This window comes from Lycium barbarum, chromosome 10, assembly GCF_019175385.1.
Source record: "Lycium barbarum isolate Lr01 chromosome 10, ASM1917538v2, whole genome shotgun sequence".
Lineage (NCBI taxonomy): Eukaryota > Viridiplantae > Streptophyta > Magnoliopsida > Solanales > Solanaceae > Lycium > Lycium barbarum.
In genome coordinates, this window is record NC_083346.1 from 100,540,846 (window position 1) to 100,564,883 (window position 24,038).

The following is a 24,038-nucleotide window of genomic DNA, read 5'->3' on the forward strand; positions in this document are numbered from 1 at the left end:
TATTTACTCTCAAGAGACAGCCGTCGTTGCTCCTAAAGTGCTCTCTCAAAGATGAACCAGTTCAGTATTCAATGTCTATGTCTTAGGTTCTTTTTAGTTGTTAAATCTTTGTCTGTTGTTCTTTACTTGTATTCCTACACGACTTTCAAGAAGTGTAAAAGTAGGATAGATCTACAACCTTTGTCAGTTTATGTTCTTGGCTAGAGTTAGTCAAGTGTGATTGTGTTCATGGCTAGAGTTAGTCAAGAGTGTCTTTGCAATAAAGTTATTGTAAAGGGCTTACAATAGAGGTATTGTAAGGGGTACAAATTAAGAGTTTAATTCCTAGGTTGCAATAGGTTGTAATCTGAAGTTGCTCTGTTTAGTGAAGTTGGAAATCCTACTGGGGTAGGTCGTGGTTTTTAATCCCTTGAGCAAGGAGTTTTTCACATAAATATCTTGTGTTATTTACTTTTTGTTTTCACTTGAGGGAACAGATAGAGAACTTGGTTCTCTATCCTGTTTGATGGACTCATATATTATATCAATTAGCATTAGAGCGGGTTCTTTCTAAAAGGTTAACACCTAGAAAGGATCTTTCTCATAGCTGCTCCACCGAACTTAGAAGAAGGACAATCTAGCACAAGACCACCAAGATTCAATGGTAAATATTATAAATGGTGGAAGACAAAGATACATAACTATCTCATGGCTGAGGACTCCGAGTTATGGGACATTATCTGTGATGGTCCTTTTGTTCCTATGAAGAAAAATGAGGCTGGAGCTGAAACAGTTCCAAAAACAAGGAAGGAATATAATGAGACTGATAGAAAGGCTGTTGAAAAGAACTACAGAGTCAAGAAGATCATTGTGTGTGGTATTGGGGCTGATGAGTACAATCACATCTCATCATGCCAACCGGCAAAGGAGATTTGGGATGCTCTTCAAACCGCTTATGAGGGAACTAGTCAGGTGAAACAGTCTAAAATAGACATGCTTATCGCGGAATATGAGCTTTTCAAGATAAATGATGGTGAGTCTATTCATGATATGCATATCAAATTCACCTCCATCATAAATAAACTTCATTCTCTTGGTGAAATAATTGTGACAAACAAATTGGTTCGCAAACTACTAACTGTACTGCCAAATTCTTGGGAAAGTAAAGTAAATGCCATCACTGAAGCCAAGGATTTGCAAAAACTGACCATTGATGAGCTCACTGGTAATCTCAAGACTTATGAACTCAAAAGAAAACAACATCTGGAAATGAGGGAGCCAAGGAAAAAGAAGAACCTGGTTCTCAAGGCTGATAGTAAGAGTGATTCAAGTGATGATGAGTCAGATATGACATATCTCACTAATAGATTTCAAAAAAAAATGGTTCGTAAAAATGGTGGGCTCCAGAAGAAGGCAAGTTACAACAAAAATCTCAAGGGATATGATTGCTGTCACAAATGTGGAAAACATGGGCATTCATCAAAGAATGTCCTCTCCACAAGCAAGACCATTACAAGAACAAATTTGACAAAGCAGTAAAGAGGAACTGGGTTCCTGATATAAAGTTCAAAAGAAGAAAAGCAGCAGACAACTTGGTGAAGCAGGCTTGGCTGCATGGGGAGATTTCACAAGTGAATCTGAAGATGAAGATGACTTACGTGACACATCCATGTTGGCTGTCAATGATGAAACCTCAATATACGATTCAATCTTTGCTCTCATGGAAAAATATGACACTGATGATGGAAGTGAGCAGGATGAGGTAACCTTCTTGCTGTTCAAACAAAAATGAAAAGTTACTCTCATAGAAAATTGTTCTCATTAGCAAACATGTTAATCAATGAGCATCATGGTCTCATTAAAGAAAGGGAGGCTCTAACTGAGAAGATTGACGAAGTAGAACAAGAAAGGGATGACATGGTAGTATGCATTATAAACTTGAGGGAACAGGTTGAGGAAGTTAGTAGAGAAAATTCCTTGCTAAAAAGTTAAATAAAGAAATTGATGGATACACCTTCTAGAGGAAAAGAGGAGGAAAGTAAGATTCAGCTTGAGCTTGGAAGTAAGCTTGAGCAAACCAAAATGAGTGTCGAGGCTGAGTTGGCAAAGAATAAAGAGCTTCAGGAGAAGCTGAAAATCATGAAAATCAAGCTAGATGAGTCACTATAGTGGACCTGGTCCTCAATTGCATCTATGTACACAAATAGTGTAGCAGACAGACCAACATTGGTTTTCAAAAGACCAAAATTCCCAACAATCCCCACAGCAAGGCTGTCTCTACAACTGAAAGTTGGCTATGCACTTATTGTGGTCAGACTGGCCATCTCAAAAGGGCATGAAAATTCAAATTTCAAGCCCCTAAGAGAAATGAAGATTTTGTCGAAAAGAGACTGAGAGCGAAGGGACCTAGTCCTCACAAGAGAAAAACTGACTTGTCTGCATGGGGAAAAAGAAGAAGCTTAATTCATCCTCTCCATCACTCCAAGGGACCCAATCTAGTTTGGGTTCCTAAACTCAGTCAGTGATCCATCCGATAGGCTTGAGTGAGAGGAAGCAGTCAAAAAGGTACATGGATGGAGGCTGCTCAAGGCGTATAACTAAATGAATGAATTTCTCTCACTCAGGCCTACCAAGGAGGGAGGATGTCGTTTGGAAATGAAAAGAATGAGTGAATTTTTAGCACTGGAAAAACTAGCAAGACATTCTCCCTTGCAACTGAGAACATGTACTATGTGTTTTTATGTGAAGCACAACTTGTGAAGTGGTCCTCATATTTGTGGGATCTAACATAACCTTGTGTTCTTAATATATCCCTGTGTCCTTGGTAATCATGCAAAATTGAGACACAGACAAACAAGACATGCAAGTATTTATCCTTGATTATCATTAAGATCGTGGAGGACCTGGTGCTTGCGATGTCAAAAAATCAAGTTCTCAGATCACAAAGTATGTGGTGCTTGCATACAAATAAAGGATATGTGTGATCTTCGATGATTTAAATGATTTGAGTAGCAAAGAGGCACACAATGATGAAGCTAAAGATGGTGAATTTACAAAAGTTCCTGATGAAGCCATCAAAATTTCAAATAGAAAGACTGAATTAATGAATCAAATCAAACAGAGTGATGAAAAAGATGTAGCAGAATCTCCAGAAGGCACTGAGGAACCTGGTCCCCCTATTACTCCACTTGAAGCTGAAGATCAGGTAGCTGATGCTGTATCAGATACTCCTAAGGTTGGACAAGAGATGGAAGTCATGCCCCTGTTGATGTCAATGATGAATCAAATATGGAGGAACCTGGTTCCTCGAATACTGAAGTTCAATTATCCAACTAGAAGCACAAGGGATCTCATCCTCTCTGCAATGTAATTACTCCCTTAGACTATGGTATTCAAACTAAGTCTAGGGCGAGAAACATTATTGTCTTCTCATCCCTCCCACCTCAAGTTGAACCCAAGAATAACAAGGAAACATTGAAAGATTCTGACTGGATAGTTGCTGTGCAAGAAAAGCTTCACCAATTTGAGAGAAACAAGGTATGGCACCTGGTCCCTAGGCTTTCAGACAGAACAGTGATTGGGACTAGGTAGATGATACGCTACATCTATTAATGGCGTAAAGCGGACGTTGTCAAATATAGTAACCCAAACAAGGTTGGGGTCGAATCCCACAGGGAATATGGAGAGAAAAGGGTGCTAATTGTATGCGATACTAGTCTTTAAAGGATTTAATCCTATTCCAATTATTTTGAAAAGAGATTTGGTTTGTATTTGCTATTTTGAAGTGTTTGGAATTTGCTTGGATTTGGAGAACCAAAGTTGTGTACCCGCGATGATTAGATGTTATGCTATGGGTGTCAATATGATATATTTCTAATGGGTCGAGGTTGTGTATGCACTTAATCTCTAATACACTTTCTAATATTTTCCAATAGTTAGAAAGTATTTCTTTTCATGATTTTCCCAAATGCAGAAAAGTTATAAATAAGGTTGATTAAATATGCCAAGTAGAACTCATCTTATCCCTAAGCGAGTTCATTAAACGAGGGTTAGCGCCCCGAGTCCTTGTTATATTATTTCAAATCACACCCTAGTTCATCTTTCCAAATAAACTAGGGTTTGTGCATGAACAAGTGTTTGCAACCACTTATAGAACAATGAATACGAGAAATAATAAAACCCATCACAACCCATTATATATATACAATGCTAGATACCCATTATATAGCACCCATCATTTGGGTCCACAACTTTAATTAAAGAAACTACTCACACATTATGGTCTCAAAATTAGTAAGCAATAAATGAGACATAAAGCTTACAAAGTGTAATAAAGATGATGGAAAAATGGAATCTTGTTGTCTTCACTAAGCTCCAAAAAGGGAGTGTTTAATGCTCACCCACCAACGGAACTTTTTAAGTCTTTATAATAAAATCTGGTTGCAAATAAAAACCTAAAATGTTCTTTAAATAGGCTCCAAAAACGCATAGCAGCAACTGACAAAATTGCCCCAGATTGCAAGATCGACGGACCGTCGATCGTTCGACAATCAGTCGATTTCTCCGTCCTTTGTACCTTCAGCAATGTGTTCCATTCGACTGTGACGTCGACCAGTTCGACGCTCCGTCGAGTATTCCATCTTTTTCTCCTCTTGTTGAGAGATCCTGCTTGACGACACAAATGACGAATCGTCGATCATTTCGATGCTTCCGTCCTTTGTCGTCTTCAACTTTTTCATCACTGGAAAATCGAGCTTATCGACGCTTCAGAGGACGGTTCGTCGGCTGATCGACGGAACGTCGATTCTTCATTTCTGGACAATTTTTCTTTTGTTCTTTGATTTTTGCTTCTGGGCCATTGTTTTCCTAAAACACAACAAAACATATTAATGAGAACCAGATTTACTTGAAAACAACCAAAATTCATAGTAAAAATGTGTCGGATGTGCCACAAATCCCCGGCACATCAACACCCCCAACTTAAGATCTTTGTTTGTCCTCAAGCAAGTCAGACAAAACACTTACAAAATAAAATTGCAACTATGCTAAAAATAAAGTAAAAATGACTACAATGGTGTTTGCTCATCACTACCGGCATGTGCATTTTTTCAAATCAACTCCCTCTTTCCTCATTCCCAAACAGGGTTCTTTCAAAACAAACTTATTAGAATTGACCTCGACGCTTCAATCGATGACATCACATTATTATAAGCATTTATGCGTGCGAGTATTCACCATTATACCCTCACTTAGATTAGAGAATGTCCAACGCACAATTTTACAATAAGAATCGGGACAAGGATGGATGAGAATAGAAAGCACTCGCGCTCACAAAGAAGTTCATGATTTACAAGTGCAGATACCATATGCTTGCCTTTAATTTCATTGCCTAACACTTTCAGATGGTTCAGTTGTGATCACTATACTTGGGTTGTAATGTAGGCTCGGGGACCGGTAGGATACTCATTTGGGAATTTGTGACTCATCCTCCTCGACACTACAGATTTTGACCTTTCTTCTCATGCCCAATCTATTCATTCTTCAACTCATGACTAAGATGTGATTTTACTCTTACTAGAATTTACAATCTTTTTATGAGACAATATTATTATTGTTATAAAACTATATATATACATATATATATATATATATATATATATATATATATATATATATATATATATATATATATATATATATATATATATATATACATGAAAATATATTTTTTTTTATAAACTTTTCTCAAATTTAATCCGCTATCACATCCAATTCTCGACTATGCAACTCACACACCCCCAGCTTTAGGCTCTTGGCCTTTACTTCACACATATACCACCCCTAGCTTAGGCGATTTGTCTCTTTTCTCTAGTATTGTCAAGGAGGGAATGGGTGCAAAGATGGAATGAATTCATGAAATGGGGAAAAGGTTTGTTACAGCTAATCAAGAGAAAAAGACAAAGGCTCAACGTGGGAACTAGTGATATTCATATAGAACCAGTTTTGGACTTTTTAAGGCTGACATGACTATTTTAGAAGGAAAGCGTATGATCACTTCACAACCGACTATCCTAAGCAATATAGCGCGACCTACCAGGCAAGTTCTGGATCCACATATGCTAACAATGAACACAAGAAGTTCTCACACTCACAATGGCATAAGGATTTGAACACTCAATTCATCCATACTCTAATATCTATGATGTCACAGAAAGAACCATACGTGTCAATTCATTACAACCTGAGATACGCAATAAACTTTCGGAGGGGTCAATTTCAAATCAATCCATAAAACACATCATAAATATCCTTTTTCATCCAAAATTCATGCCATAAGTTCAAATGCAACAACCATGAAAGTCACAATTACTTTAATCAAAATTTAACAAATATAAATACTACAAAGTACATCAGGTTACCCCACCCCCAGCAAAAAGAGGATGCATTGTCCCCAATGCATCAAAAACCATACCATCACCCCATGGTGGTGGTGCCGACCTGAACTACTCTAATCCTGTTGTCGCTGCTGAGGTGTCTCCTCTGCAGCAGACTGAATGGGGGCCCTCTCTGCTGTTGGCTCAGTGGACTAAAGCGGTGGAGCTGACTGGCTCTATGGCTGCAGGTCCTGAGGAGTTATCGTGATCGGCCTGACTGGTGTTGGGATAGCACTAGTGCTGGACGATGCGCCGGTGAACCTCGTGTCCAGGCGCGACGGCCGAATACCCTCCTGAAGCTCGAGGTCTTCATCCTCATTGACCTCCTCCTCATCCTCATCATCAGCCAATGTGACAGGCCTCTTTTTTTTTTGCGACTCTCCTTAGGCTCATCCTCAGTCACCAAGTCAACTACTCGGATCAAATCGGAAATGTTGGCGACTGGTGCAGGTGGTGTCGGGTCATCCACAATAACCAGCTCTCTCGTCCGAAAGGCCGCAATCTCAGCTCGGAGCTGGTCGAGCTCGGTCTTCAATTCTCCCGAAGTACCAGACTCACTCTTCTTCTCAATAGTGAGTATCCGCATCTCTAAACTGTCAAGTCGTGCATTGACTCTAGCATGATGCCTCTTCATAGCCCGCTGAAGAGGCTCCAACTCCGGTGCAATCTCTTTCCGGACAAACCTACCCAACTGCTGTAATATCCGAGTCACCTGCTGATCAGCACGCTCTGCCTTGATTGCAAACTCTCTGAAGTTGGCTCTGTTGAGGACAAAGAGATCCTCGGAAGCTGATGTTGTGACTGACCGAGGAATAGGAGATGCAGATGGAACAGCAGGCCGAGGTGGTGCCTTAGAAGAAGGGGTAGCATCAGCTACAGATGGTGTGGAGGCCTCTGTGGTGGACAATCCTTCTGTGCCTATATCAACTGTGCCCTGTGGTACTGAATCCATGATATGCTTAGCCTGCTCACCCATGAGCTCTAGCAATGAAGTACTGGTGGCCTGAGATGTACGGAAGGTCTCATCCCTACTCCGTGTGATGTCGTACACCTTTGTTGCGGGAAGAGTAGCTGCAAATGTATCAATGTGCCTCACCTGGGCCAACCTACACAACTGCGTGATAAGGCACGGGAATACCAAGGTTGTCGCCTCCTGCGGTACGCGTGCCCGAATGGCTCTACTGATCACATCACCCAAGTTCATTGGGTACCTGGATAGCATAGCAGCCACAACCACTGCTCTGTCCGGCGTGACTATGTTATCTGCTCCCGTGGGCAGAACCCGATAAATGACGAAATTCCACCAAAATTTAGCTTGCAAGCTGATATCTGCCTTATGGATATTGGCAGCAACGTTTTTTCACCCATGGGGCCTGGTCCGCCGACCCTCTAGCCATCATCGTCGCAAACCATTCCCGTACAGATTGCTCAGCCCTTCTTTCAAATTTATCATCATATTCCACTGTGGTCGGTGCCACGAAGTCATCACCGAAGTAAAACCTGTTGATTGTGCGGGCTGAGATGTCAACATGGATACCCCGAACATACACTGTGTCTAATGGAGGGGCGGCTTTCAAAGCTTTCTTGTTCTTGTGCCGTTGCTCGAGCATTACTCTGTAGGTAGCATAGAATTCCCGAACCATGGTCGGCCAATAATCCCCTAGAGGCTGTGTGATTACCTCAAGATGATAGTGCTGGATGAGATCAGTAATCCGAGGGTAGCTCTCTAAGCCGCTCATACTGATTTGTTCTTCTTCCTGAATATTTCTCCTCGGATTACCCCCGCTGACTGTAGTGACCCCTTTTACATAGTACTTTCAGCACCCTTCATAGGGGAAGCGGATTGCAGCTATCTCCATCTTTTGCAGCCGCAGCCGCTCTTGCTCTTCATCTGAATTTCCCTCAGGAGCTGTTGGTTGTTCTGTTGCTGCATCGCTAGAATCAGCGTATGTGGAGAATGAAGTCCCCTATGTAGACTGAGAGGAGAGTAAAGTGGGTGATTCTGCTTGAGGCGTGGTGTTATGTGCCCTCGATCTAGTCGTTAGGACTACCGCTTAACGTTCAGAGAAAGAGGGTTCATCCCTAAGAGTAAGGGTTGTTTGACCCCGACCCCGGCCTTTTCTGGGACCACCCCGCTTTACTGGATTCTTTGGAGGCATACGTGAGAAAAGAACACATTTCATTGTTAAGACAACCATAGAAACATAACAGAATCAGACAAAAGTACAAGACATGCGATAATGTTAAAGCTGCCAGTGGTCCGTCGATGTGCTACAAGAGTCGTCGAACAGATCGACGGAGCGTCGAAGTTCCCGTCGAATTGATCGACGAGCCGTCGATCTCATCGTCGATCTCTTGTTAGCCACTGGAATTTTGACTAAAATACGGTGAGAAAGATGCCCCGTCAATCTCTTGTTAGCCACTGGAAATTTCAACTGAAAGACGGTGGGAAAGACGCCCCGTCGATCGATTCGACGGGTCGTCGAATCCACCGTCGATGTTGTTTGTTAATAACTTTTGATAAGGCTCATTTGACGTTAAGTAGGACGGTCCATCGATTGAATCGACTGGCCGTCGAACTGAGCATCGAATGTTTTCGCATGCTAAAACTACAGATTCCGTACATTTCTTTGGCAGAGGTGCAAATCGTCACGTATTTTAGGGTTACTCAGACTTCACCCCATGTTGGCTTGGGTTAGACTAGGGAAAACACTTTGCGGGCAAAACAACTTGATGGTCGTAATGCCCTCCAAGCCATCGTGACACACAATGTCTTACTTTGGCATTTCATCGAACAGTTGGTGGGCAAAACAACAACAATCTCATGAATGAGGTGTGTTTGTCGTAATGCCCTCCGACTTGGCTAAAGATCAATGACCCAATCAACCACAAACAAACCAACAAACCACCCCCAGCAAAAAACATGAGCATCCCAGGCGAAAATAAAACAATGAAAACAATAAAAAATATGCAACACAAGCCATAGAATGCAAAAACAAACAACATAAGGGAGCACACAATCCACTAAGTCACATACCTAACAATAGAATGAATATGATTTCAGCCCTTTAGAATGGAAAAACACCCGAAGAAGCACACACACAGAGGGATAGAGTAGTAGGGAAGGGGGGGAGTGGCGGTTGTGGGGTGGTGAAGGAAAGGGAGAAGTGGGTGGGGTAAAGGTTATGGAGAGGTGGAGAGAGAGAGAGAGAGAGAGAGAAAGACGTTATAGATAAAAAAAATTGAAGCAGTGGAACGGACGTGGGTTATAAACCCACGTTTCTGAACCATCGTGGTAAAAAGGACGGAGCGCCGATTAATTCGACGCTCCGTCGAGTGAACACCCCCTCCCTTTTTTTTTTATAAATGAAAAAGAGAGAAGAACGCCCGTCGATCAGTTCGACGGAGCGTCAAACTTGTCGATTTGGCCTTATTTCCAATGACCAATCTTTCATGCGATCCACTTGACGGTGCATTCGACGTCTCGTCGATTAGATCGACGTTTCGTCGAGTGTGTTGTGTAACTGTTGTCCTGGAAATTTCTGCGTTCAACACTTAGGTTCCTCAACACATCAACAAACATTAAAACAACACAATAATAAAAAATAACGGAATAAAAATATATTTCGAAAATGCACATGGGTTGCCTCCCAAGAAGCGCACAATTTAACGTCGCGGCACGACGTACTGCAATTTTTTATGCTAAGATCCGGTGCCATGTTTTAACCGGTGAGCATCAACAATGTTGTCTTCATCAACCATCCAATGGTAGTGCTTTACCCGATGGCCATTCACTCTGAAAGTACGCGTCCCATCGTCGGATTGTAACTCCATTGACCTATTGGGTGACACACTCACCAAAGTAAAAGGGCCGGACCACTCGGATTTCAACTTGCCCGGAAAGAGCTTCAACTTTGAGTTGAACAGCAACACTGAATCACCCGGTTGAAAATCTCGCTTCAGAAGTTTGACATCATGATAGTGCTTCATCCTTTCTTTGTACAAACTCTCACTCTCATAAACATGATACCGAAACTCATCCATTTCATTCATTTGAAATAACCGCAGCTTGGTTGCTTCGTCCCAATTCATGTTCAATTTTTTTAATGCCCACAAAGCCTTGTGTTCAAGTTCAACAGGTAGATGACAAGCTTTACCGAACAACAACTGATAAGGAGAAGTACCAATGGGTGTCTTGAACACCGTTCTATAAGCCCAAAGAGCATCATCAAGCTTAGATGACCAATCAGTTCGGTTTGCATTAACAGTTTTGGCTAAAATGCTCTTTATCTCCCGATTGGAAATTTTGACTTGCCCACTAGTTTGGGGGTGGTAAGGAGTTGCCACCCTGTGCTGCACTCCATATTTCTCCAAGAGATTAGCGAATTGCTTGTTGCAAAAGTGAGTGACAAACCTTGTGAATATGTTTCTTTTGAGAAATTTGGTGACACTCTTGTCATCATTGTTGGGCAATGCTACAGCTTTAACCCACCTGGACACATAGTCAACCGCAACAAGGATGTATCACATACCACGAGAACTCACAAATGGAGCCATAAAGTCGATGCCCTACACATCAAATAGCTCAACCTCCATGACAAAATTCATTGGCATTTCGTGCTTCCTCCCAATTGACCCTTGCCGTTGACATTGGTCACAAGATTTCACCATCAAATTTGCATCATGATAAATGGTGGGACAATAATAACCACATTCAAGCACTTTAGCTGTTGTGCGGTTCCCACTGTGATGACCCCCCACGGGAGAGTCATGGTAAGCTTTTAAGATTTCCATGGCCTCGGATTTGGCCACACATCGCCGAATGATGTTGTCGGCACAAGTTCGGAATACATAGGGCTCATCCCAATAGTATTGACGACTATCTCTCAAGAATATCTTCTTTTGATAAGCCTTGATGTCGTCGGGGAAGACCCGTCACCAAGAAGTTAGCGATATCTGCATACCAAGGGGCAACCTCACAAGATACAGCCAAGAGTCTTTCGTTGGGGAAAACATCATTTAACTCAAGATTTCCACTCGGTCTCCCAGCTTCCTCAAGTCTAGATAAATGATCCGCAACTTGGTTTTCACAACCTTTTCGATCTTTGACCTCAACGTCAAACTCTTGCAACAACAATACCCAACGAATAAACCGTGGCTTTGCATCTTTCTTTGTCATCAAATATCTCAAGGCCGCATGATCCGTATGAACAACCACTTTGGATCCAAGTAGATAGGGCCGGAACTTTTCAAACGCGTAGACAATGACTAGAAGCTCTTACTCGGTGATGGTATAATTCATTTGATATCCATTGAGGGTCTTGCTAGCATAATAAATTGGGTGCATGATTTTGTTGTGCCTTTTACCCAAGCACCGCACCAATAGCAACTCCGCTTGCATCACACATGAGCTTAAATGGCATTGACCAATCCGGAGATACAATAATTGGAGTAGAGGTGAGCATTTCCTTCAACTCATTAAATGCCTTAAGGCACTTCTCATCAAATGCAAACTTAGCTTCTTTTTCAAGAATCTTACACATCGGGTTGGCGATCTTGGAAGAATCTTTGATGAACCGCCGATAGAAACCGACATGTCCCAAGAAGCTACGAACCCCTTCGACAGAGATTGGTGGAGGGAGCTTGGCTATAACATCAACTTTTGCTTGGTCTACCTCAATACCCTTCTCGGAAATCCTATGGCCAAGAACAACCCCTTCTTTCACCATGAAATGACATTTCTCCCAATTAAGTACAAGATTGGTTTCTTCACACCGCTTGAATACCTTACCGAGATTGGCAAGACATTCGTCAAAAGAGTCACCAACAACAGAAAAATCATCCATGAAGACTTCCAAGAAATCTTCCACCATATCCGAGAAAATAGACATCATACACCGTTGAAAAGTAGCCGGGGCATTGCACAAGCCAAAGGTCATACGGCTGAAAGCAAAAATGCCATAAGGACAAGTGAAAGTGGTTTTCTCCTGGTCCTCTAATGCAATGTTAATTTGGTTATACCCCAAGTACCCATCCAAAAAGCAATAATAAGATCTTCCTGCTAGCCGATCAAGCATTTGATCAATAAAAGGCATAGGGAAGTGGTCTTTACAAGTCGCGGTGTTTAGCTTCCTATAGTCCATACACACTCTCCATCCGGTGACTATCCTTGTAGGAATCTGTTACGCCCCGGAAAAATTTTGCGTTACCAAAGTTGTAGATGGCCTAGTATGGACCAAATGAAGAGTAAAGCTACACCAGGATCAAGGAGGTTAAGCTTCCAAGGCTTTGGAAGAAAGTTAGGCAAGGTCTGATACAAAAGTTTGGTCTAAAGGAAGAAATGATATGTTCTAGTGTATTAAAAATTTTGAAGTAAAACAAAATTTTAAAGAGAAGTTCGGGAAGTCTAGTTTCCAACGCAACAAACCGCTCCTCAATCGGACATCGGGGTAAGGAGATATGGACATTACAAATTGGATGGGCGAGCCAGGAAAATGGTATGCGCGAACGCGCCAGCAAGTGGCGCGAACGCGCAGAAGGCCATAGGGCCAATACAGCGCGAACGCGCTGAACAAAAATTTGAAAATCAAGTTCGGAATGAAGGTTGTGTTATAAGAAGGTAATAATAGCATATATATGACATTTGGAGACCATATGGTGTAAATTAGTTCATATGTTAATTGACGAAAAAGCCCTCGTGGCTGCAAGCTAAGTGGGGCCCACACGTTGGAATTTTAAAAAGGACATATGAAGATACATACGCGTAGTATATTGAAAGTTGAGCAAGTCATAAGAAGGACCCATAAGCCAAAAATGGGCATAAGCCCTCCAAAAGGACAATTTAAGGAAACATTTTCGGATGATCTGACTTCTAGGGACAAAACCGGCATTATAAGTTTGGAATTTGGGAAAACACCCAGAAATAAAAGTTGTAGATAATTGAATTAGTTTTCCAACCATAGGTCGTGGGCCCTCATACGACATCGGGATCAAAAGTTATGACCGTTTTACTGAACGAAGGTCCAGGCAGAAAAACAGTGCCAGCGCGAACGCGCTGAACACTTTTCCAGCTGCTTCTGGCAGCTTCCAAAACAATCATAAAGAGGGGGAGACCCCCTCATTTTCAGCCAAACCCACGAAAAACCCCCCCAAAAATCCCAGAAAATTCCCCAACTTCCTACCACCAAATTTTAGCCCAAACCAGGTATAATTTCCCAATTCCAGTCCGCATAGCGTATAGTTTTCACTGCAGAATCATATGGCAGGCGTGTGGTGGCCAAAAAAATTAGCGAAAAGGTGAAGATACAGCAATATTAAAAGGATAAAGGTATGAATCTCTTCTTATTTGTGTTAATACTAGTTTATTTACGAAGAAGACGCGATTAAATAATTGTATACTGAGTTAATTAGTTGTGAAAAGTTGGAAAACAGCATGTGGGCTGTTTTATGGAATATGTCGATATGGAAAGGATATTATTGATGTTGGTATTGTTGTTGTGTTGTTGGCTGCTGAATTAAAAATTCGGGCTAGGCATATAAACAGGGGAGATCCTGCCCAAATTTCTGTAGAAAGGTGTTAACTTAAGATTCAATTCCTAAGGGCTTATAATTAATATTTGGTAATTGTGGCCAATTGTAGATTTTGAAGGAAATGGGATTTGAGATTGGGCAAGCGTAAGAAGCGCGAAAGGTATGTAAGGCTACCTCATTCCTTCTTTTGGCATGTCTTAGGTATACCAAGTCGATATTTGAGCCCCGGGGGCAATCCTGTTCATGGGAATCCGAATTTGAAATCAAGTACTATTCATTCAATTGAATTGAACTATAAAACTCATATTTTGTTGAAAAGTGATCAAATGTCCGAAACTTTTGTAAATGTAATCGAATCGCTTCGAAACTTCCATGTATGATTCCATGGACCCCAAATGTCCGTGATTCATGTCCGCCACCTCGACTTGACCCGGGGTGGGCCCACAGTCCCCAAGACCTAATTGTGTTGCCCTATTTGGTTCATTTCCGTACAATAGTTAAGGAAAACCTTTGGCTACCGTTCCGGGTTTGTTCTGATTCGTATGCACTCTCCGAGATAAGTATCTAGAAACTCCGATACGAATATACTGATTTGAGTATATCGATATAAACAATCCGATAAGTGATTTGATATAAGTGTTTCCCACTTTGATATAATTATCCTAATATGAGCATTTTGATACGAGTATTTCAATATGAGTATTTGATGTAAGTATCTTGTTATAAATGTTCTAATATGAATATTCTGATATGGGTGTGTAATCTGACATAAATGGTCTGGTACGAGTATTCGGATAAATATTTGATTTAAGTAAGAGAATTGTGTTTCTAAAAGAATTCGGTAAGTCTTAATGTCCCTAACCTTCATGGAAAATGTTCTAAAAGGAGTCTGTAAGTATGATAGCACGTTTGAAGATATGATATGATATGATATGATAAGATATGATATGAGATGATATGACGGTATGTATATGATATGTATGGACCGGGCTGCACGTTCCGCAGCAATATGTTATATTATTTATGGACCGGGCCGAACATTCCTCGGCAGTGTATGTGGTATTATGGATCGGGTCGTACGTTCCACGGCAGTATATGTTTATATGGATCGGGCCGTACGTTCCACGGCGGTATATGTTATATTACGGATCGGGCCGAACGTACCTCGGCAGTGTACTCTATATTATGGACCGGGCCGTACGTTCCACGGCAATATGGTATGTATGTATGGATCGGGCCGTACGCTCCACGGCAGTATATGATATGTATATATATGGATTGGTTATACGAATATGTATATGGAGACATATGACGCCAGCACGTAGGATCTGTATTTGGGAAGTAATCACTGCGGCACTCTAGATGATTTATTCGTTTTTGGTACTTTTCCAACCTATGGCACCGGTAAGTATGATGTACGTACGGAAAATAAGTATCTTGGTATTCTGACTATTGCACTTACTTTCTTGCACCGTTGTTTCGGTTACGTTTCTATTTTCCGTATTTTATGCCTTGCATACTCAGTACATATTCAGTACTGACCCCCTTTCTTCGGGGGGCTGCGTTTCATGCCCGCAGGTACAGACGCTCGTGTAAGAGATTCGGCGGTCTAGGTTACCTGTTCTACTATTCCGGAGTGTTCCCTTGTCCCGGAGCCCATCTTTTGGTACATACCTTTCTGCCATGTACATGTATGTGTATATTCAGGGGTACGGCGGGGCCCTGTCCCGTCATATGATTATGTTATGTCTGTTAGAGGCCTGTAGACATATATGTGGGTCGTGGGTCGTTGTTGTCCGGTTACGTATGCGGTTTGCTCCGACAGCCTCAACGGCTTGTATGTATTTATGCTTTGGTCTGATGTGTATGATATATGCGGCTGTTTCGGAAAAAGAAAAAAATCTGTGTTAATTGTTATATGTTAAACAAGAATGAGATATGACTATGTTGGTTGGTAAACAGGTAAGTACGGGTGCCCAGCTCGGGCACCAGTCACGGCCTACGGGGTTGGGTCGTGACAGAATCAACTCATTCTCGGAGTTAGGGACAACAGTGATGCCCCCCTTCTTTGGCGCACATTGCACCAGACTAACCCATGGTCTATTTGCAATTGGGTATACAATACCCGCATCTAACCGTTTGATTATCTCTTTCTTGACCACTTCTTTCATAGGAGGGTTTAGCCACCTTTCATTCTCTACACTTGATGAACTATCCTCCTCTAGTTCGATTCTATGTTCACAAATACCGGAGGGAATTCCCCTAATATCCGCAATAATCCACCCAATAGATCTTCGATAAGCCCGCAACATTTCAAGCACCTTTTGAGTTTGTTCCTCATTTAACAAAGATGAGAGAATAACCGGTAAACTATTATCTGGGCCAAGAAAAGCATACTTCAAATGAGAGGGAAGTAGCTTGAGCTCAAGTTTTGGAGGCTCAATAATCAAAGGCTTAGTCGGAGGAGTGGTTCTTTTATCAAGATCAAGAGATAATTTCTTCGGTTCATAAGAGTACGAACCCCGGCCAATGAGAGAATTAACTGTTTCAATATACCCCTTCATGTCATCTGCCTTGAAGTTCACCAAAATAGCCGAAAGTGTTTCGTCAAAGTGCTCCTCCTCTAACTTATGATCCACCGCTTCGTCTACCAAATCAAAATAATCAATGACCGAAATGCTCTCATAAGCACTTGGCAATTTTAACCCCTTGCTAGCTTGGAAAGTTACCTCTTCATCATTGACCCGAAATTTTATTTCATTCTTTTCTGAGTCCAATAGAGCTTTCCTGGTGGCAAGAAATGGCCTTCCCACGATAATTAGGACTTCTTTGTCAACCGCACAATCAAGGATGACAAAATCTTCCGGTAATAAGAATTCCCTCACTTTAACAAGGATGTCATCAACAACCCCTACCGGTCTTTTGATGGTTCTATCGGCCATTTGGAGACGCATGCTCGTTGGTCTAGGTGTTCCCAAAACGGCTTGCTTATATATGGCTAGTGGCATCAAATTAATACTAGCCCCATTATCACATAAAGCACGAGCAAAATCATGACGACCGATGGTGCAAGGAATCGTGAAAGCCCCGGGATCTCCCTTCTTCTCAACCTTTGATGACAAAATAATAGCGCTCACACGGTGGGTGACTCCCACCGTATCATGCTTGATTGGTCATTTCTTAGTCAGCAAATCTTTCAAGTATTTAGCAAATCCCGGCTTTTCTTGGAATGCATCAAGAAATGGGATATTCATTGACAACCCTTTCAATTGGTCGTAGAAGTGTTGGCACTTGGCATCCTCCGTTCTTTTCATCAATCTTTGTGGGAACGGGGGATGAGATTTATATGTTTGGGTCAAGGGTTTAATTTCTCCCGTGACCTTTCTCTTTAGGGTGCTACCACCGGTAGCTTCTTCAACACTTGGCTCCTTGTTACCCTTGAGAACAATAGGGTGTGCTTCCTTTTCTTTCTCAACAAGAATAGGCACTTCAATTGGTGCCTCCATTTCTTATTCAACTTCTTCTTCAATAACCTCATCAACAATCGGCTCGACAATGATAGGTTCAACCACTCTCTGATTTACCGCATTAAAGATCTTTCCACTTCTAGTAGAAATAGATTTGCATGAGGCAATGTGATCGCCTCCACTACCCTTTGGGTTCGGAATTGTGTCGCTAGGAAGGCTCCCTCTTTGTGGTGGATGTTGCTCACGATAAAGATCTCGTATTTGTGACTCAAGTTTATGAATCGAAGCGGTGTGAGAGCCTACCACTTCGGTCAAATTTTCCATCTTCTTGTCACTCTTATGCTAGTTGTCCAATATCTGTTCAAGCATAGATTCTATTCGAGAAGTCCCTTGATCATTGGAAGGACCTTCTCGCCAATTTTGAGAGTTAGACGTACGGCCCTTTGGTGGAACATAGGTATTGGAATTCCGATTACCATAATTGTTGTTGTTGTAATCCCTCCTGTCCGAACCACCATATTCATTTCGGCCATATTGATTGCTTTGTTGTTGGGGTCTCCATTTCTTTATAACCCCCTTGAGGGTGATCGATATAATTAGCATCCTCACGTTGTGGCTTCCCCTCTAGATAAGCTTCTTCCGAGACTTGGTACATCCCGGGAGCATGAGATGGTATCTCTTCGACAACATTAACACTTTTAGCTTCTTTCTCCGTAAGCCTCTTTGGCAACAAATCCACGGTGGTTTGCAATTGAGCAAAAGCATGATCTCGCTCATGATTTTCTTTGGCCACCGCGGTAGCAGAGGGACTACCATATGACAAGATTTCACTATCATTTGAGTGCCACGCTTGATTGTGGATGGTGAGCTTATCGAGCAACCTGGTGATGTTGATAAATGATTTGTCCACGAAGCATCCCCCAGCTGCAGTGTTGACAGCAATTTGATTCATTGTATCTAACCCCTTGTAGAACTTCTCGGTTAGAATAGCATCCGGAAACCCATGAGTTGGAGACTGAGCTAGATAGTACTTGAAACGCTCCCGTGCTGAATATAATTGTTCCCCCAGAAGTTGTTTGAACTCAAAGATCTTATCCCGAAGCTCAGCCTTTTTGCTTGGTAGGAACCACTTCTTCAAAAATGTATGGGCTAACTCGCTCCAAGTATGAATAGAATTGCTGGGGAGCTTTTCATACCATTCCCTTGCTTGGCCAGCCAAGAAATATTTAAAGACCCGTAATCGAAGTGCATCAGCAGAAACAACACCTTGGGATTGTTGAGTACACACATGCAAGAAGTTCTTCAAATGTCAAAGTGGACAATCCTCCGAAGAATTTCAGAAATAACCTTCAAGTTTCAGCAGCTGATAGATAGAACTATCAATTTTGAATGTAGCATTCCCAGTTCTAGGAGGAACCACTGCAGAAGCATAATCAGCTTCATTGATGAATTCTGAAAATATATTCTCATCCTCATCCTCTTCTGGTGCAGGTGGGTTCACTTGGAGTCCACCTTGGTTTCCTGGATTCCGATTCTGTCTTCCTGTCATGCTCACCTGGTTCACCACAACAGCATACAAGGTGTGAGGGAATAAAAAAAAAATTAAAGAAGAGTACACAACAATCAATAATTTCAAAACTGTATTCCCCGGCAACGGCGCCAAATTTTGATACGCTCAAATTACACCTATTAATGGTGTAAAGCGAACGTTGTCAAATATAGTAACCCAAAAAAGGTTGGGGTCGAATCCCACAGGGAATTTGGAGAGAAAAGGTTACTAATTGTATGCGATACTAGTCTTTAAAGGCTTTAATCCTATTCCGATTATTTTGAAAAGAGATTTGGTTTGTATTTGCTATTTTGAAGTGTTTGGAATTTGTTTGGATTTGGAGAACCAAAGTTGTGTACCCGTGATGATTAGATGTTATGCTATGGGTGTCAATGTGATATATTTCTAATGGGTCGAGGTTATGTATGCACTTAATCTCTAATACACTTTCTAATATTTTTCAATAGTTAGAAAGTATTTCTTTTCATGATTTTCCCAAATGCAGAAAAGTTAAAAATAAGGTTGATTAAATATGCCAAGTAGAACTCATCTTATCCCTAAGCGAGTTCATTAAACGAGGGTTAGCGCCTCGAGTCCTTATTATATTATTTCAAATCACACCCTAGTTCATCTTTCCAAATAAACTAGGGTTTGTGCATGAACAAGTCTTTGCAACTACTTATAGAACAATGAATACAAGAAATAATAAAACACATCACAACCCATTATATATAAATACAATGCTAGATACCCATTACATAGCACCCATCATTTGGGTCCACAAGTTTGATTAAAGAAACTACTCACACATTATGGTCTCAAAAGTAGTAAGCAATAAATGAGACATAAAGCTTACAAAGTGTAATAAAGATAATGGAAACATGGAATCTTGTTGTCTTCACTAAGCTCCAAAAGGGGAGTATTCAATGCTCACCCACCAATGGAACTTTTTAAGTCTTTACAATAAAATCTGGCTGCAAAGAAAAACCTAAAATGTTCTTTAAATAGGCTCCAAAAACGCACAGCAGCAACTGACAAAATTGCCCCTGATAGCAAGATCGACGGACCGTAAATCGTTCGACGATCCGTCGATTTCTCCGTCCTTTGTACCTTCAGCAATGTGTTCCATTCGACGGTGACGTCGACCAGTTCGACGCTCCGTCGAGTATTCCGTCTTTTTCTCCTCTTGTTGAGATATTTGACGACACAAACGATGAATCGTCGATCAGTTCGACGCTTTGTCAATGCTTCCGTCCTTTGTCGTCTTCAACTTTGTCATCACTGGAAAATCGAGCTTATCGACGGTTCGTCGGCTGATCGACGGAACGTCGATTCTTCATTTCTGGCCAATTTTTCTTTTGTTCTTTGCTTTTTGCTTTTGGGCCATTGTTTTCCTAAAACACAACAAAACATATTAACAAGAACCAGACTTACTTGAAAACAACCAAAATTCATAGTAAAAAGGCGTCGAATGTGCCACATTCCGCGGCACATCAGTAGGTGTTCTGAAATAATCTTGATGAATTGGAAAACACTACAAGGAACAAGGTAATAGCTCAAGAAGAGGGAATAGACTATGATGAGACTTTGCTCCTGTTGCAAGAATGGAAGCAATCAAGATTCCTATTGCTTTTGCATCTCATATGAAATTCAAAATGTTCTAAATGGATATAAAAAATTCCTTCCTTAATGGATATCTAAAGGAGGAAGTCTTTGTCAAACAACCTCCTGGTTTTGAAAGTCATGAGTATCGTGATCATTGTGTTCAAGCTTGACGAGGCTCTATATGGTTTGAAGCAAACTCCTCTGGCATGGTATGAGAGATTATCAAGGTTTCCTCTTAAAAATGGCTTTACAAGAGGAAAAATTAATAACACCTTATTTCTGGAAAAAAAAGGGAGAAACCTGTTGATTGTGAAAGTTTATCTTGATGATATCATTTTTGGTGCCACTAATGACTCCCTCTGTGAAGAAGTTGCAAATCTCATGGGAAGTGAATATGAGATGAGCATGATAGGTGAGCTAAATTTCTTCATTGGGCTGCAGGTGAAGCAAACCTCAAAAGGCACCATGATCAGTCAACAAAAGTACATCAAAGACCTGCTGAAAAGATTTGAAATGGAAAATGCTAAGACGATTGATATACCTATAGACACTGCTACTCGGTTAGACATGGACGAACCTGGTTCTCCTGTCAATGAAACCATGTCTAGGGGTATCATTGGGTCTTTATTGTACCTAACTGCTAGTAGACCTGACATTGTCTTTAATGTTGGGTTGTGTGCAAGGTTCCAATCAAGCTCAAAGGAATCTCATTTGAAGGCTGCAAAAAGAATTTTGAGGTATCTCAAAAGAACTCCAGACCTGGTCCTCTTTTATCCTTCAGGAGACAATTTTGACTTGATTGGATATGCTGATGCTGATTATGCTGGGTACTTAGTGGATAGGAAGAGCACATCTGGAATGGCACATTTTCTGAGGTCATGCTTGATCTCATGGGGTACAAATAAACAAAACTCTGTGGCTCTCTCCACTATTGAGGCTGAGTATGTGGCTGCTGCTTGCTGTTGTGCTAAATTGTTATGAAGTTCTGCAAAACAGAGGACTAGGTAGCAGACATCTTCACCAAGACACTGTGTAGGGAACACTTTGAAAGAAATCGCTTGTTGTTGGGCTTGATCAAGCTCAACTAGTTACCCACTCACCAGTTCCCTCAATGATTGGCTATGTTAAGAGGAAAGGTATAATTCTATTTGGACATGTAATTTGAATTTCATAAGTTGTATTTTCTTATAAACATGAAAACCCACAATTTGTGAAAACTATCACAACTTTCTCAACTCTTATACAATCTTATCAAATGAGCAGACCATAGTTTAAAAACGAGGTATCGAAATATCCTAAGGTGCGGCACTAATAAATCGCATATTTCCATGTTCCTTTTATAGATAAATGCTTGCCAGTGCATATTATTACAAACTTTCAAATACACAAAATTTTACAAAGATCCACTAGTCCAAAGAACCAACGATAGTAATAACTAGTTATTCTTTAATATAATCATTCCACACAGTAAGAATAAATTTTTCATGTCGAGTATGAGTCTTTTTTCTAAAATTTAAAATGATGGGTGGGTTTTTTTCTACAAAATATAAACTTATTGGTCAAGTTTACATTTAAAAAAATTTGAAACCACAACTTGAAATTTGAAATCCTATTTTTTGAAAAGTTTGAAATTTGAAATCATGATGTGAAATTGAGATTTTGTACAGATTTCATAAACAAACACCAATTTCAAATTTTGGGATCCCAAATCTTATGGTGAAACACCTGCTTATAATTTTTGAGAAAGCATTGAGAAGTGGAGATCAGGGGCGGACACACCTTATAGTAAGGGGTGTTGTCCGACACTGCTTCGTCGCAACTTTTAATTAGTATTTGTGTATATATATACTAGTCTGAAAAACAGAATATCATTACATTTATTCTAAAGTGACACTGCCTACCACAAAATGCTCCATGGCCTATTGGTTAGGCATGTCTCTAGTGTAGCGATGACCTAGAGTTTGAATCTGTTCGCAGCGAATTATAGCTTCTTCTTTTAAAAAAAAAAAAAAAAAACTTTTTGTAATTGTTAAAATATAGCATGCTTCTTAGTACTCGAACCCCCAAAATCTTACCCCTAGGCCCTAAGGATCAAATACACCGATCAACCTACGGTTAACTTTTGCATAATTGTCTTTGACATTAAATTACTTGAAACCCAAGTTTGAACTGAATTAGCCAAGTTAAACTTAAAACTCTAACATTCATTCGTCCCTCTAATTTTTTTATCTGTTTACTTCTTTAAATGTCGACACCTCTTAGCAAAAATTCTGTGTATGTCACTGGTGGAGATAGTCTAGCCAAAGAATGAAGGATCCATGCAACATAAGTTGATTGGAGCTTAGAGGTCAACATGTGTTTAAAACGGTATCTGTAGTGATTTTCATTCCCCACTTTATAGTGGAGCTCACCACTTTTCCCTACGACCCTATAATTAATACTTTCTCTGTTTCAATTTGTCTGTGATACTTTCCGTTTCAATTCGCTTAAAAAATTATCTCTTTCCTTTTTGGAAATTATTTAGTTCCAACTTTCTACATGACATGTTTATGATCAAAAGATTAAAGAGCATTTTGACACATTCTATATATCTTTAATTTAAGACCACAAGATTCAAAAGACTTTTTTCTTTTACTATTTAAACTCCGTGCCAATTAAAACTAGACAAACAAATTGAAACAGAGGGAGTAAATTATCCTTGTGAGACCCAATATATATTGGCCCGATAAGATACAACATTGCTAGCTATAGAGATCATCCTGTTAAAATGGGACAAATGTCTCCTCTTTCTTGTGTTATTTTGTTAAAAGTATGTGCTCCCTCATTCCAATTTATATGAAGGTGTTTGACTTGATACGGAGTTTATAAAGAAAAAAGGAAGACTTTTGAAACTTGTGGTCTAAATATTTATGTAATTTTAAATCATTCCATTAATGATAAATGGTATTTTAAAGTTAAATTGTTACTAAATATAAAAATGTGTTATTCTTTTTTGAACTGACTAAAAATGAAAAAGTGTCATATAAATTGGAACGAGTATATGTTTGCAAGGAGATTAACTCCATTTCAATTTTCAACAAAAGAAAAATATACGAGAGATATACACACAATACACAAAACAAAGCCACAATACACAAAACAAAGCCCCCAGCGAGGATCGAACTCGCGACCTTTCGCTTACGAAGCGAACGCAATACCACTATGCTATGGAGGCACAACAACAGATTTGTTTAATATGTATATATATAATAGTATTTAATTTACCAATTGCTAACTCCATCTTGGAAAATCGGTGTTCATAATGGTAAATTCTGTGGCATTTCAGCCATTTACAACATGATTAACTGAACTTGTCTTGGAATTATTTTTTATTTATTTTTCGAAAAAGCTTTTCCTAGACAGGTGTCATTAGTTCTTGACTTTGTGAATTTTCAATTTTAATTGTTGCTAATTTGGAACTTTATACACACAAAC

The 24,038-nt window shown here is 40.4% G+C and overlaps 1 non-coding gene across 1 annotated transcript; it reads right to left on the reverse strand.

Annotated features, from left to right (window-relative positions):
- Positions 1 to 23,706: 23,706 nt before the first annotated feature.
- TRNAT-CGU (transfer RNA threonine (anticodon CGU)) lies at positions 23,707 to 23,778 on the reverse strand. The gene has a single exon. It is a non-coding gene; the product is annotated as a tRNA-Thr (tRNA).
- Between the last annotated feature and the right edge of the window lie 260 nt (positions 23,779 to 24,038).